The sequence below is a fragment of the Lolium perenne genome, chromosome 3 (genome assembly GCF_019359855.2).
Source record: "Lolium perenne isolate Kyuss_39 chromosome 3, Kyuss_2.0, whole genome shotgun sequence".
NCBI classification, from domain to species: Eukaryota; Viridiplantae; Streptophyta; class Magnoliopsida; order Poales; family Poaceae; genus Lolium; species Lolium perenne.
In genome coordinates this window covers 135,650,733-135,665,724 of record NC_067246.2, presented here as the reverse complement: position 1 = coordinate 135,665,724, position 14,992 = coordinate 135,650,733, and positions in this window count along the sequence as shown.

Genomic DNA, 14,992 nt, shown 5'->3' with positions numbered 1-14,992 from the left:
AAGACGGTAGCAACGAGGGGATTATCGAGTCTCACCCTTGAAGAGATTCCAAAGCCTACAAGATGAGGCTCTTGTTGCTGCGGTAGACGTTCACTTGCCGCTTGCAAAAGCGCGTAGAAGATCTTGATCACGGCGCCACGAACGGGCAGCACCTCCGTACTCGGTCACACGTTCGGTTGTTGATGAAGACGATGTCCACCTCCCCGTTCCAGCGGGCAGCGGAAGTAGTAGCTCCTCTTGAATCCGACAGCACGACGGCGTGGTGTCGGTGGTAGTGGAGAAATCCAGCGGAGCTTCGCTAAGCGTGCGGGAAGTGGAGGAGCGGGGCGGCTAGGGTTTGGGGAGAGGGGGCGCCGGCCATCTAGGGGGTGCGGCCACCTTGGTGGTTGTTGGGGTGGCCGGCCCCCTCCCCTTGTCCCTCATTATATAGGTGGAAGCCCCAAGTGTTGGACTACCAGTCTCCGAATAAGACCCGAACCCAAAACCTTCCATGTGATAGGGAAACCTACCCAAGGTGGGAATCCCACTTGAGGTGGGATTCCCCCCTTCCATGTGGGGGGGTGGCCGGCCCCCATAGGGGGAGTCCACTTGGGACTCCTCCCCCTCTAGGGTTGGCCGGCCATGGAGGTGGAGTCCCTTTGGGACTCCGCCTTCCTTAGTGGTTTCTTCCGGACTTTTCTAGAACCTTCTAGAACCTTCCATAGAACCTTCCGGATCATTTTAAATCTCATAAAATGACTTCCTATATATGAATCTTATTCTCCGAACCATTCCGGAACTCGATGTCCGGGATCTCATCCGGGACTCCGAACAAATATTCGAACTCCATTCCATTTTCAAGTTCTACCATTTCAACATCCAACTTTAAGTGTGTCACCCTACGGTTCGCGAACTATGTGGACATGGTTGAGTAATCACTCCGACCAATAACCAATAGCGGGATCTGGAGATCCATAATGGCTCCCACATATTCAACGATGACTTTAGTGATCGAATGAACCATTCACATACGATACCAATTCCCTTTGTCACGCGATATTTTACTTGTCCGAGGTTTGATCATCGGTATCACTTCATACCTTGTTCAACCTCATCTCCTGACAAGTACTCTTTACTCGTACCGTGGTATGTGGTCTCTTATGAACTCATTCATATGCTTGCAAGACATTAGACGACATTCCACCGAGAGGGCCCAGAGTATATTTATCCGTCATCGGGATGGACAAATCCCACTGTTGATCCATATGCCTCAACTCATACTTTCCGGATACTTAATCCCACCTTTATAACCACCCATTTACGCAGTGGCGTTTGGTGTAATCAAAGTACCTTTCTGGTATAAGTGATTTACATGATCTCATGGTCATAAGGACTAGGTAACTATGTATCGAAAGCTTATAGCAAATAACTTAATGACGTGATCTTATGCTACGCTTAATTGGGTGTGTCCATTACATCATTCATATAATGACATAACCTTGTTATTAATAACATCCAATGTTCATGATTATGAAACTAATCATCCATTAATCAACAAGCTAGTTAAGAGGCATACTAGGGACTCCTTGTTGTTTACATATCACACATGTACTAATGTTTCGGTTAATACAATTATAGCATGACATATAAACATTTATCATAAACATAAAGATATATAATAACCACTTTTATTATTGCCTCTTAGGCATATCTCCTTCACAAAGTACCTATTGAACCTCTTAGGTATGATTTAATTTGTGATCAAATAAATGATTTGTGGACAAAGGATTGTTTTTTGAACAATGGTAAATCAACTACATACAAAGAAGTTATGATGGGCCCTGACTCCATTAAAATGGCTATACGCCATGAAATCCAAGATAGATGAATACTTTTTGAAAGTAAATGGATCTATAAAATTGATGGACTTGGATGGAATATCCTTGAAGAAGCTTGACTTATCGAAAAGTTGTTTACGACAAAGTTCAAAGAGTTGACTACGATAAGATTAGATTTTCCGTAGCAATGCTTATAGTCTATGTGGATTATTCTAGTAATCGCTACATATTTCTTTTATGAGATATGCTAGTAGGATGGCAAAATACATTACTTAACAGAAGTGTGTATTAAAGGTGTATACAAGATACAACCAATTGTTTTGCTAGTCCGTGGAATACTAGATAGGTATACGAACTTCAATTGGATGAAGTGAGTATCACGGAGTTGGAATGTTCACCAGATGAAATAGTCAAAGAGTTTTTGATTTCATCAGAAACGATGAAGAGGCTTCCATTTCCAAGAAATTAAGTGGGAGCGCTGAGACATATTTGTAATACTTTATGTAGATGACATATAGTTGGTTATAAATGATGTAATTATATACTTGATTAAAATGTTTCATTGAAAATTAACTTCAATGAAAGGATATGGACTGAAACATATTTAGTGTCAAGATCTATGAAGATAGATTGAAACACATAATAAGTTTAAGTCAAAGTACATAGAATGGATATTGAAGTAGTTCAATATCGAAATATTAAGAAAATGTTCTTGTCATGTGAAGGTTTAACAAGACTTGAGTGTATCTAACACTCGATGAGTAAAAACACATGAGTGATTTTAGATCACGAATAATATGTACAAAATCAGATATCCTGTGCTCTAAAAAGTTATGAGCATATACCAGAATGATTCATGTGATGATTATTGGACAACAGTAAGAATATCCTTGAGTACTTTAGAAGAACCAAGGATATATTTTTTTTATATGGGGTAATGACAAACAAATCGTTGTAAGGTGTTGCACCGATATTAGTTTGGTCGCATATAAAAATAAAATTCAATCTCTAATTAGCCTAAAGTGTTGTTTAAAAGGTAGCACAATGAGCTAGAAATTGTCTATGCTAGATTTAGATGAGTTCTAAATATTGTGACGGATTCTACAAACGAAGGCAGAGTATGTCATTGTTTTGACAATGACTGAGGATGTTTAAGTCGAGGAGTTCTTTGAGAACTTGGTGTAGTTCCGACAGTGTTAGAACTTTGAAGCTATATTGTGTGTGACAATATTGGTGACATATTTCAGACCGCGGAATTAAGGTTCCACCAGAAGACCAAACATATTTAATGCCAACTCATTTTGAAAATGAGTAATGCGTGAAGACGCAAATGAATTGCAAAATACATACGTTTCTGAGCGTGTCAGATCCGTTGACTAAAACCTCTCCCGTGAGCAAAACATGATAAAGCACCGGAAGGCCAAGGTGTTATATCTTTACAAATGTAAACTAGATTATTGACTCTAGTGCAAGTGGGAGACTGTTGGAGATATGCCCAAGAGGCAATAATAAAATGGTTATTATAATATATCTTTCTGTTTATGATAATGTTTACATACCATGCTATAATTGTATTAACAACATTGATACATGTGTGTTATGTGAACAACAAGGAGTCCCTAGTAAGCCTCTTGTATAACTAGCTTGTTGATTAATAGATGATCATGGTTTCGTGATCATGAACATTGGATGTTATTAATAACAAGGTTATGTCATTAATGAATTAAGTAATGGACACACCCAATTAAGCGTAGCATAAGATCACGTCATTAAGTTCATTTGCTATAAGCTTTCGATACATAGTTACCTAGTCCTTTCAACCATGAGATCATATAAATCACTTATACCGGAAGGGTACTTTGATTACATCAAACGCCACTACGTAAATGGGTGGTTATGAAGGTGGGATTAGGTATTCAGAAAGTATGAGTTGAGGCATATGGATCAACAGTGGGATTTGTCCATCCCGATGACGGATAGATATACTCTGGGCCCTCTCGGTGGAATGTCGTCTAATTAGCTTGCAAGCATATGAAAGGTTCATAAGAGACCACATACCACAGTACGAGTAAAGAGTACTTGTCATAAGACGAGGTTGAACGAGGTATAGAGATACCGATGATCAAACCTCGGACAAGTAGAATATCGCGTGACAAAGGGAATTGGTATCGTATGTGAATGGTTCATTCGATCACTAAGTCATCGTTGAATATGTGGGAGCCATTATGGATCTCCAGATCCCGCTATTGGTTATTGGTCGGAGAGAGGTCTCAACCATGTCTACATAGTTCGCGAACCGTAGGGTGACACACTTAAGGTTTGATGTCGTTTATGTACATATGGAATATGGAATGGAGTTCGAAGTTTTGTTCGGAGTCTCGGACAGGATCCAGGACATCACGAGGAGTTTCGGAATGGTCCGGAGAATAAGATTCATATATAGGAAGTCATTTTATAAGTTTGAAAATGATCCGGTGCATTTATGGAAGGTTCTAGAAGGTTCTAGAAAAGTCCGTAAGCAATCACTATGGAAGGCGAAGTCCCGGAGGGACTCCACCTAGCATGGCCGGCCAACCCTAAGGGGCTGGAGTCCCAGGTGGACTCCACCATAGGTGGCCGGCCACCCCACCTAAAGGAAAGGTGGGAGTCCCACCTTGGGTAGGACTCCCTCCTTGAGTAGGTTTCCCACCTATGGGAGGTTTTGTTGTTGGGGTCTTATTCGAAGACTTGGACTACAACTCTTGGGGATTTCCACCTATATAATAAGGAGGAGAGGGAGGGGCAGACCACTCTTGGCCGCACCACCTAGGGCCCCCCATGGCCGGCACCCTACCCCCTCTTTCTCCCCAAACCCTAGCGCTTCTCCTCCACATACTACTCCCGCAGCGCATAGGCGAAGCCCTGCCGGAGTTCTCCACCATCACCGCCACCACGTCGTCGTGCTGCCGGGATTCCGAGGAGGATCTACTACTTCCGCTGCCCGCTGGAACGGGGAGCAGAACGTCGTTTTCATCAACACCGAACGTGTGACCGAGTACGGAGGTGCTGCCCGATTGTGGCACCGTCAAGATCTTCTACGCGCTTTTGAAAGCGGCAAGTGATCATCTTCTGCAACAACGAGATCTAATCTCATAGGCTTTGGAAATCTTCAAGGGTTAGTCTCGTTCATCCCCTCGTTGCTCCCATCTTCTAGATTGCATCTTGGCTTGGATTGCGTTCTCGTGGTAGGAAATTTTTTGTTTTCTATGCTACCAATCCCATCAATGACACCTTAGATTTTGATGTGCAATTTGTGTTATATCTTTTATATAGTATCCAATTAGAACTATATCAATCAATTATTCATGTTATATCTAGGCCTCGCTCCGAGAAGGTGGGGAACATCAGGAATTCTCGGTTCGGCTTCGGGTGCACCTCCGAGCCAGGCAACCTCCAGGATTCCACTGGCAGAATGTCGGTCCTCTCGAAGGGTCTCTGCTGCTCTTCGTCACTGAAGAGTTGCTCCAACATTCCTTGGGCGGCATATTATTTGGGAGGAAAATAGGTGGAGGTGGAGAAGAAGCCTCGCGTTGGATCTGGCAGAGAACGAGAGAAAACTCGAAGCAGAGAAGCAGAGAAGCACAATGGAGAAGTGAAGTCATACGTCTCAAACGTATCTATAATTTCTTATGTTCCATTCTATTTTTATGACAATACTCACATGTTTTATATACACTTTACATCATTTATATGCATTTTCCGGCACTAACCTATTAACAAGATGCCGAAGCGCCAGTTCCTGTTTTGTGCTATTTTTGGTTTCAGAAATCCTACACAGGAAATATTCTCGGAATTGGACGAAACAAACGCCCAGGGTCTTATTTTTCCATGGAGCTTCCAGAAGACCGAAGAGGATACGAAGTGGGGCCACGAGGCGCCGACACCACAGGGCCGCGCGGCCAAAGGGGGGCTCGCGCCGGCCTATGGTTGTCTTCTCCTAATTGTGCTATCATGTTAGATCTTGTGAGCTGCCTATCATGATCAAGATCGTCTATTTGTAATGCTACATGTTGTGTTTGTTGGGATCCGATGAATATGGAATACTATGTCAAGTTGATTATCAATCTATCATATATGTGTTGTTTATGATCTTGCATGCTCTCCGTTGCTAGTAGAGGCTCTGGCCAAGTTGATACTTGTAACTCCAACAGGGAGTATTTATGCTCGATAGTGGGTTCATGCCTCCATTGAATGCAGGACGATGTGACGTAAAGTTCTAAGGTTGTGGATGTGCTGTTGCCACTAGGGATAAAAAATCAATGCTTTGTCTAAGGATATTTGTGTTGATTACATTACGCACCATACTTAATGCAATTGTCTATTGTTTGCAACTTAATACTGGAAGGGGTGCGGATGCTAACCCGAAGGTGGACTTTTTAGACATAGATGCATGCTGGATAGCGGTCTATGTAATTTGACGTAATGCCCTAAGTAAATCTCATATTAGTCATCATGATATGTATGTGCATTGTTATGCCCTCTCTATTTGTCAATTGCCCAACTGTAATTTGTTCACCCAACATGCTATTTCTTATTGGAGAGACACCACTAGTGAACTGTGGACCCCGGTCCATTCTTTTACATCTGAATACAATCTACTCCAATCATTGTTCTCTACTGTTCTTTGCAAACAAACATCATTTTCCACACCATACATTTAATCCTTTGTTTACAGCAAGCCGGTGAGATTGACAACCTCACTGTTAAGTTGGGGCAAAGTATTTTGATTGTGTTGTGCAGGTTCCACGTTGGCGCCGGAATCTCTGGTGTTGCGCCGCACTACACTCCGTCACCAACAACCTTCACGTGGCCTTCATCTCCTACTGGTTCGATAAACCTTGGTTTCTTACTGAGGGAAACTTGCTGCTGTACGCATCACACCTTCCACTTGGGGTTCCCAACGGGCGTGTGCTTTACGCGTCATCAAGCTAAATTTCTGGCGCCGTTGCCGGGGAGATCAAGACACGCTGCAAGTGGAGTCTCCCACATCCAATCTCTTTACTTTGTTATTGTCTTGCTTTACTTGACTTTATTTACTGCTTTGTTTGCTTTCTTATCAAAAAATACAAAAAAATAGTTACTTGCTTTACTTTATTTACTGTCTTGTTTGCGTTCGTTATATTAAAAACACAAAAAATTAGTTACTTGCATTTACTTTATTTACCTTTTGTTTATTTCATCATGCTTCCTCCCAAGTTCACTCTGAAAGATATACCAGTAGGGCAAGGGTCTATCATTGGAAGAGATAATATAGAAGCATTTTTCACTCATGTTAGTACAGTTGAAGATTTTGAAGATAGACACTTGGTAGAACTTGCTCCTACTTATGAAATTGCTATTGCCTCTTTAGTACACATGTTGGAAGCTAGATTTGTTAATCTCAACCCTATAATGCAACATATGTTTCTTACACTCGGTGATATGGAAGAAGGAGAAAAGAAAGATTTTGTTTTAGAAACCCTTCTTAAAGAATTCGGTGATGTAGCTAGAGAAGCTAGAAAAGTCTTTATTAAACATAAGATACTTGGCTTTTATACCGACTTTGAAAATACCCTTGAAAAGATGGAAAAAGATAGACTAAAGTACACTAATAAAGTCAATTGTGAGGGGGAGATTAAAGTACCAATACCTTGTAACCTCTTAGGAATGCATGAGGCACTAGAAAAGAATTTTGATTGGATTGTTCCTGAAAATTTATTTGAGGAGGATAGTAAGCCTAAAAGTAATGAAAGAGGAGCCTCTGAAACTTACATAGATAAGATACAATGCATAGTTGAGAAAACTCCAAACCCCTCTATTGATGCTTCATCTCTTGATAATACTTGATTCACACTTTCTGCGCCTAGCTGAAAGGCGTTAAAGAAAAGTGCTTATGGGAGACAATCAGTGCTATAGTATTTGGGAAATTTGTAGTACATGCCAAGGAAGAGAAGAACCAATCCAATATTTGCAACAAGGAAAATTTTGCATATTACTCCAAGTATATCTTAAAGGGATTTCAACCAAGCCAAGGTGACTAATAGTTTCATTGAAGAGTAACATTTCATTAAGATTTCCTCCAGGAATGTTCCTATCCTGTGGTGATCTGAGGAGATTAAAATCACCAACAAGAAGGCAACTTCCATCAACAGGTATATGTACATCATGTAACCACTGTAGAAACTCAAGTTGTTCATTATTTTTACAGGGTGCATATATACTGGTGAGTGTCCATGAAATGTCAGATCTTGTTGCATGAAGCTCAACTGAAAGGGCATATTGATTATGAAAAATAGTATGACCAGTAAAAATTGAACTATCCCAGATAGTGATGATGCCCCTAGATCGACCAACAGAAGGGACAAAAGCAAAAGAAGCAAAGTTCCTTGAGCAGAATTGTCTTAAGAAAGATATATCAACATTTTTTGTTTTTGATTCTTGAAAACAGATAACCTGACAGACACTCTCTCTAATTTTATTGAAAATGAGAGTCCATTTATCAGGATCATTGAGGCCTCTTATATTCCAGTTTAAAACCTTCCAAAATATTTTATGCATGGGATAACTTCCTGGGGTATTGCATCTCTGACAACCATAGGTTGACAGTACTATAAGACATAATAATGCATTCCAATGCCACCAAAAATATAGTGATAAATCCAAGTCACACAACATCAGTACCAAAGTAATACATAGTGGTTTCAGAGTCTAGTACAAAGCTTGGACAAATAGAAGCAACAAAAGTTTCTCAAAAGATCATCAAAATATGACAAGGACCAGAACACTAAGAAGGACTTGAAGCAGTCCTTATTTCTTCGGGTTCTTCTTTGCAGATGCATTGGGGTCCTTTTTTGTAGTCTTTGCTCTCTTGCTGCCAACTGGTACAGTTGTAGCCTGCTCATCCAGAGATTGTTCCTCCTCAGTTACCTCTTCAACATCTTCATGAATATTAAATCTAGCACATAGGTGAGTCACCACAGATTTTTTGATCTTAGGGTTAGCAGCAACATAGGCCAAACAATTCTTCTCAAAACATGTTTTGCCTTGTAGCCCTTATTTAAAGCTTTGAGCCTACTGCTTCTCCTGACAGCAGTACACACCAGAGGTGTTTTGTTTCCTTTTTCTTCATATGCAGAGCAGAAGTGGAAGAAGTTGTTAAGGATGCAGAGACATGTGTCCTGGAAGCTTGTGGGGTCATGAAGCCCTGTGTGACTTGATCACAAGAAGTAGTGAGTAAGCAGACAGGTGGGACCTGAGAGGGACAACTCTTTGGGAGAACAAATGCATGTGTGGATGGATCAGAGGAGAACTCCATGTCACTGAGAATTTGCCAAATTTTTGACTGCAGCAAGATCTTTGTCCATTCAAAATCTTCTGAAGGTTGACAACTTGGCAGTAAAGAAATCTGCCCACTGAGCAGGTACATTAACAATGTTAATTATTGAACGATCAGGCTTAAAGTGAGTTGACCAAGCAGAAGTGCCTTCCCTGGAGAATATTAAAGTCTCCTTTTCAGAATCTGAAGCAGCTAGTACAGGGTTACTAAGCAGTTCATTAGCAACAACAAGGGACAAGATCCACAGGACAATTAGGAATCAGAGCCATGCCAATATGTAATTGCTGATGTTGGGAATTATGTGGGTCCACACTGACAGATCCACCTGATTCATCAGATAAAGTATACTTTGAGCTGACAGTCACAATAATATCACTTTGATTATCTCCAATAAGCAGCATGTCCACATCCTCAAGCTGATTTTGCACAGGTGCAGGAAGAGCAAAGACTACAAGTAGCATCTCATTGTTGGGTGGTGCAGGTTGGAGTATGTCATTGAGCTCAATAAAATCAGCCTCTTCAAGTTGATGTGGCAAATGGTTTAGGTCAAGCCCATGTGGAGGGAAATCATTGAGATCAAGACCAGCATTGTGTCCAAGGATATATATGTTGCATATTTTGTCCAACCTGGTTAACAAGATCATTATGTGCAGGTGCATCATTATGTCCAAGTGCACCACCAACAAGATTCATGTGCTGCCAAAATGGCCACACATTGGCAGCATTATTCATTGGGGCATGCATAGGACCATCACCTTGATTTCCCTGGAAAGGAGCAATTGGCATTGGGTGAGGGGTTGAGCCATCAGCAGGAGGCAACTCTTCATCTGCAGGTAGGCCTCCAAGTAGTCTCTGACTGAGGATAAAAATAGGAATAGACCAAGATTCAGCAGACCATTCATTCCCAGAGGAAACCACACAAGAATGTGGGATAAAGTGGAGATTCACCACACGAACTTTAGCAATGAGTGCACCATAAGTACTAAGTTCCTTGTCCCATGAAATCAAGGCCCCAAAGTCCTTCACAGCACCTCTAATATGTTCATCAGACCATAAATCTGAGGGAAAAACAAGCAGCATGATCCAGCATTCTCTGTTATAAGTGAAAGCACGGTGGTTGATGCCCCTGTTGTGTTCAACAAAGCTAATCTCCCTACCCCGAAACTGGTGAGGACTGTGGTTGACTAACCAATTTCTGTCAGAGGGCAAACTAACCCTGATGTAAGCAGAGCCTATGGGGCACCTTTGACTCATATCCAAGGATAAACCTAGCTCGCTGTAACATCCCAGGATTTGGGGTTACAAAAAAGAGGGGAAACAAATGTGTGCATTGCATTCATGCATAGAAAATCCGGGGAATTTTCGCGCTTTCAAATAAAACATGTCACAGTAACTGAAGTTTCACTTGACTTGATGGAATTGAAGTAGCTCATCAAGCCAAGCGATATAAACCTCAATGTGACTTTTGCTAAAACCTTGTTTTGGGTAGAGAGATGATTTGATCTAATGGGTTAGCTCAAATGGAACTAAAACTAACCCAATAACACATTAATCAAGGATCAACTACTTGATCTTATAAAACATCATAATATGGTATTCCTTGCCATAACATATGAACATCTATTTAACTACAAATCTAAGAAACCAACTAAAATTATGAATCCATTCCTTACTTATCTTTTCCATGCATTTAACTAATACATGTTCCTACCATGAACCTCATGGTATCCATTCCACTTCAATCTTGGATTCATGACAAGGAGATCAACACTAGTATTGTTACCTAGTTTCCATTTATTATATTTCTTCTCTATCCAAATTAATATATATCAAAATCTAGAGAAGAGAGAGAGAGAGTTCTAAATCTATTAGAGAAGTAATGTCAACACTTGAGCTAAACCCTTGGCCACACATTCATATGCTCACATCATCATCTTTAAGAAGAACCCAATGGTATTATTCAAGACATTTCCTAGATAGAGAATCCATTTATATTAACCGTAGATCTTGATGATCACATCATTATATTTGGAGCATAAACTTAGGTTATTATTAAACTCATCTCCAAGTGAGAGAAACCAGTGATACCAACCTTGGCTATACCTCTTAAAGAAGAAAGGACAAATCTTAAACTAAAGTATTAGAAGATAAACCATCTCACCTTGGAGTGGTGAGATAACCGAGTATCAAGTGGAATAAGACCATGTCCAGGAATTGATGAGGTATGCAAGAGACTAACCCAACTAAGCTAGCCAAGTGGATCCTTAGCCTAGAGACCTAATGAGATCCTATGAGTAGCTCATTCACCCCATGTAAGAGTCTCAAGCTAAAGTGTTACACTCAAGTTAATTGAGCAAGCACTTGATCTTGGGTATGAGAGTGAAACCTTCTTAGTCAAACCTTTGGTAAGCCAAAACCCTTGATCATCACACCTTAGTAATGATCATAAACCCTAAGAACTTGAGGTAGAAGCCATTAAGAACAAGTTGATCATGTCTAATCCATGATCATGCTTTGGAGATATATAAGGATAAGTTAAACCCTAATGTGATAAGTAGATATCATCCATCACATGAAATCATAGGGAGAACACTAGTAAGCAACCCTAGATTTATATTCCAATCCTAACTTGTGAATCACCTGGTGATCATAAGTATAATACTACCACATCTATATTCCACTTGTTCCTCAATTAATGAACATAAGAAAACCTTAGTGCCAAACCCTATACTTAATTTTGTGTGAATAAACATTCATCCTTATAACTAAAGACAATCATGATGAGAACCATAGCCACTCTAGATATTTCAAAGCTAGATTAAAGATAATAATAGTAGTCAACTTCTAAGAGATAAAACCAATTCTCAAGTATTTAGCAACTAGGTGAGCACATGAAATATGAGGCAAGTGACCATCTTATCATTGATAAGGGATACTAAACCCTAGTCAACCCAACATGGTGTCATCACATACATAGACTATATCTCACCCTAACTATGTATCCCATAGTGAGCACAAGTAAACCCTATTTCCATGTCCCAAGCTTAATTGGAGTATCACTTGGTGATCAGAGGTAAAACCTAAGATCATACTTCCGACTCAAGTACGAGTGAATGGATTAGTTAATAAACCTAACATGAATTAAGATATAAAATCAACCCTACCTTTCAAACTATGCATATGTAGGTGTACCCAACTATTGTTTCCAAACACATAAAAATCATTAGGAGAGGAATAAGTAATACCTAAGCATTTAAGGACAATGGTTTAATAAATCAATACCAATGACTTTAGAATAAAACCTAAACCATTTCGAATTCCTCGTACATATTTAGGCACATGAAATCATGCCCATAAGATCACATTCCTAAATAAGAAACCAAATAATTGGCTTTACTTTGCAGATTATTTCTTGCAAAGCAATACCACATAAAACCATAACCATCACTAGATAATTAGTAAGGTCTTTTGGAAAATAAGTTAGAACCTTTTATATTTGGAATATAAAATCAAATATATGTGAAATATTCTATCCTCAATCCAATAGTGTTAATTTGTGTATGTCTTAATACACATATACAACTTCCTAAACCAACAATGTTACTCACACATTTTCATTTAGTTTCAGTCAAATTGAAATAGGCAAAATACCTACAAAAACAAAAGAGAATTCAAATTGGAAATTCAAACAAACATATAACAAAATAGAAAACAAAAAAGAGAGAGAAGCTTACCTGCTGGCCGCAGCAGCCCAACAGCCAAGCCCAGGACGCAGTCCAATCCACCGAAATGGCCAGCCCAACTTACCGTTTCATCACATAAACAACACTCCAAGGATTCCGCGCAATCGACAACGCGACGCCAATGGAGCCCCATCACCGCTGCCGATTTTGACCGCCAGTACGCCATTGACCGCCCGAGGATTCATCCTTATCCTCCACGCGTTCATCCTCATCCTCTCCGCATCAAGATTCGCACCCGTAGCACACACCGTCATCGCCGGAGTATCTCCTGTCTTACTCACCACAGTGACATCGCTCCCAACCTCGCCATGGCCTAGAAAACCACGAGCAGAACCACCGAAACCCTAGCTACATTCTCTGCCATCCCATTCTCTCTCTAGCCCTCTCTATCTCTCACAGTTCGCCATAGCATCTGGCCGATATCGAGCATGACACCATCGGTAGAGGCCACCATAATGTCCAGGAGGTATTGAGCGGCACCGCCGTGTCTCGGTGCGCATCCTGGTAGAAGGAATTGAAGAGGGAGGGGTCCAGACAACGTGAATCGACCGTTCCCTTCCGCTCGGGTTCGCCAGAAAGCTTGACATTTCGCTGTCTCCGACCACCACAATCGCTACCGACCACCTAGGAAGACTCAGGGTATGATTGCGCACCTGTAGCATCTCTTATCTCTCCAAATCATCAACTATTTCGAGTTTCAGTTGTCTCAATGTCCTTAAAAATTTAATTGCAACCACCGGGGTTTGATCCCTGACACCTGACGTGCATGAGACATGCTCCTGACCAATTAAGCTAACCTTGTTTGTTGGACAAAACAGAGACATGTTCCTTTTGTACTACTACTGCAAGGTATCAGTGAAAATTTAACCAATATAAAAGGCTTTTTGCTTTGCGGCTTTGAACTGGAGCATCCTCAAGTTGTCAAAATGCATACTTGGGTGTTCCAAGCTGTTGTTTACGGCTCAAAGCCTGTTAGTCTTGAACGCTACGTGTATTATTGTGCCAAATTTTAAGTCTAAATTCTTTTTGCACACATAATTATTTAATTAATGTAGCATTTATAAGTTAAAATATATCACTTTATATCTTAAAAAACCAGACAATGAACCAGTGAACCAGTGGTCCAACCGGTAAAAACCTAAACTGATGGCCTCATCGGTTCGATCACCGGTCCGGTTTTTAAAACTATGCCTGGTTGTTCCCTACGTGGCAACTGACGTGGAACCAGGTCCCACCAGTCAGTCCCTGTAGCTAGGTTCTATCACGGTACAATTAGTATATCCATTTATTTCAAATTCCAGAAAATACCTGAAATTTTATAGATGCATAATAAATTCATTTCAACTCAGAAAAATACAAACGAGATATCAAAATACTCATAAAAATAAACTCCATTTAATAAAAAATTAATATCAAATTTTTATTTAAAATAAAAATTTAATTGTTTAAACCTTATTATTTAAGCCTTTTCTTTTATTCTAAATTCAATTAAAATTAAATAATTAGTAAAACTTTTCAAAATAAATAAAAACCATTAAGTAAATAAACAAAACACTAAAACTAATTTTATTTAATCAATATCTTATTAAATCCTTATTTAAACCTTAAATAATATTTATCTTAATTATTAATCCTCTAAAAATAATAAAATGCTAAGTCCATTATTATTTTTATTTCAATGTTATTAATAACTTCAACTTACCATCAACTTAAGAACTATATGACAAATAGGAAACCATAGTCCATTATAAATAAAATTCTAACCTCATAATTTCATGTATGAAACCCTAATTTTATTAGGAACCCTAGCTCCATAATTTCATGTGAAACTTAAAACCCTAGGAACCATTAAATGTAATCCTACTACCTTAACACTCATCATAGATCCTTAATTAGAAACTAAATGCATATCTATGTTCACATAAAATATAAAAACCTTGTTACTAACAAATTGGTATTTCATCTATTCATACTAACAAAACCCAAATGATCTAGTAGGACCACCTAAATATAAACACTAGTTCCTATTCTCCAAGGCATCATCCTTAATTATACATGCTTAGTATCAAACCATTGTG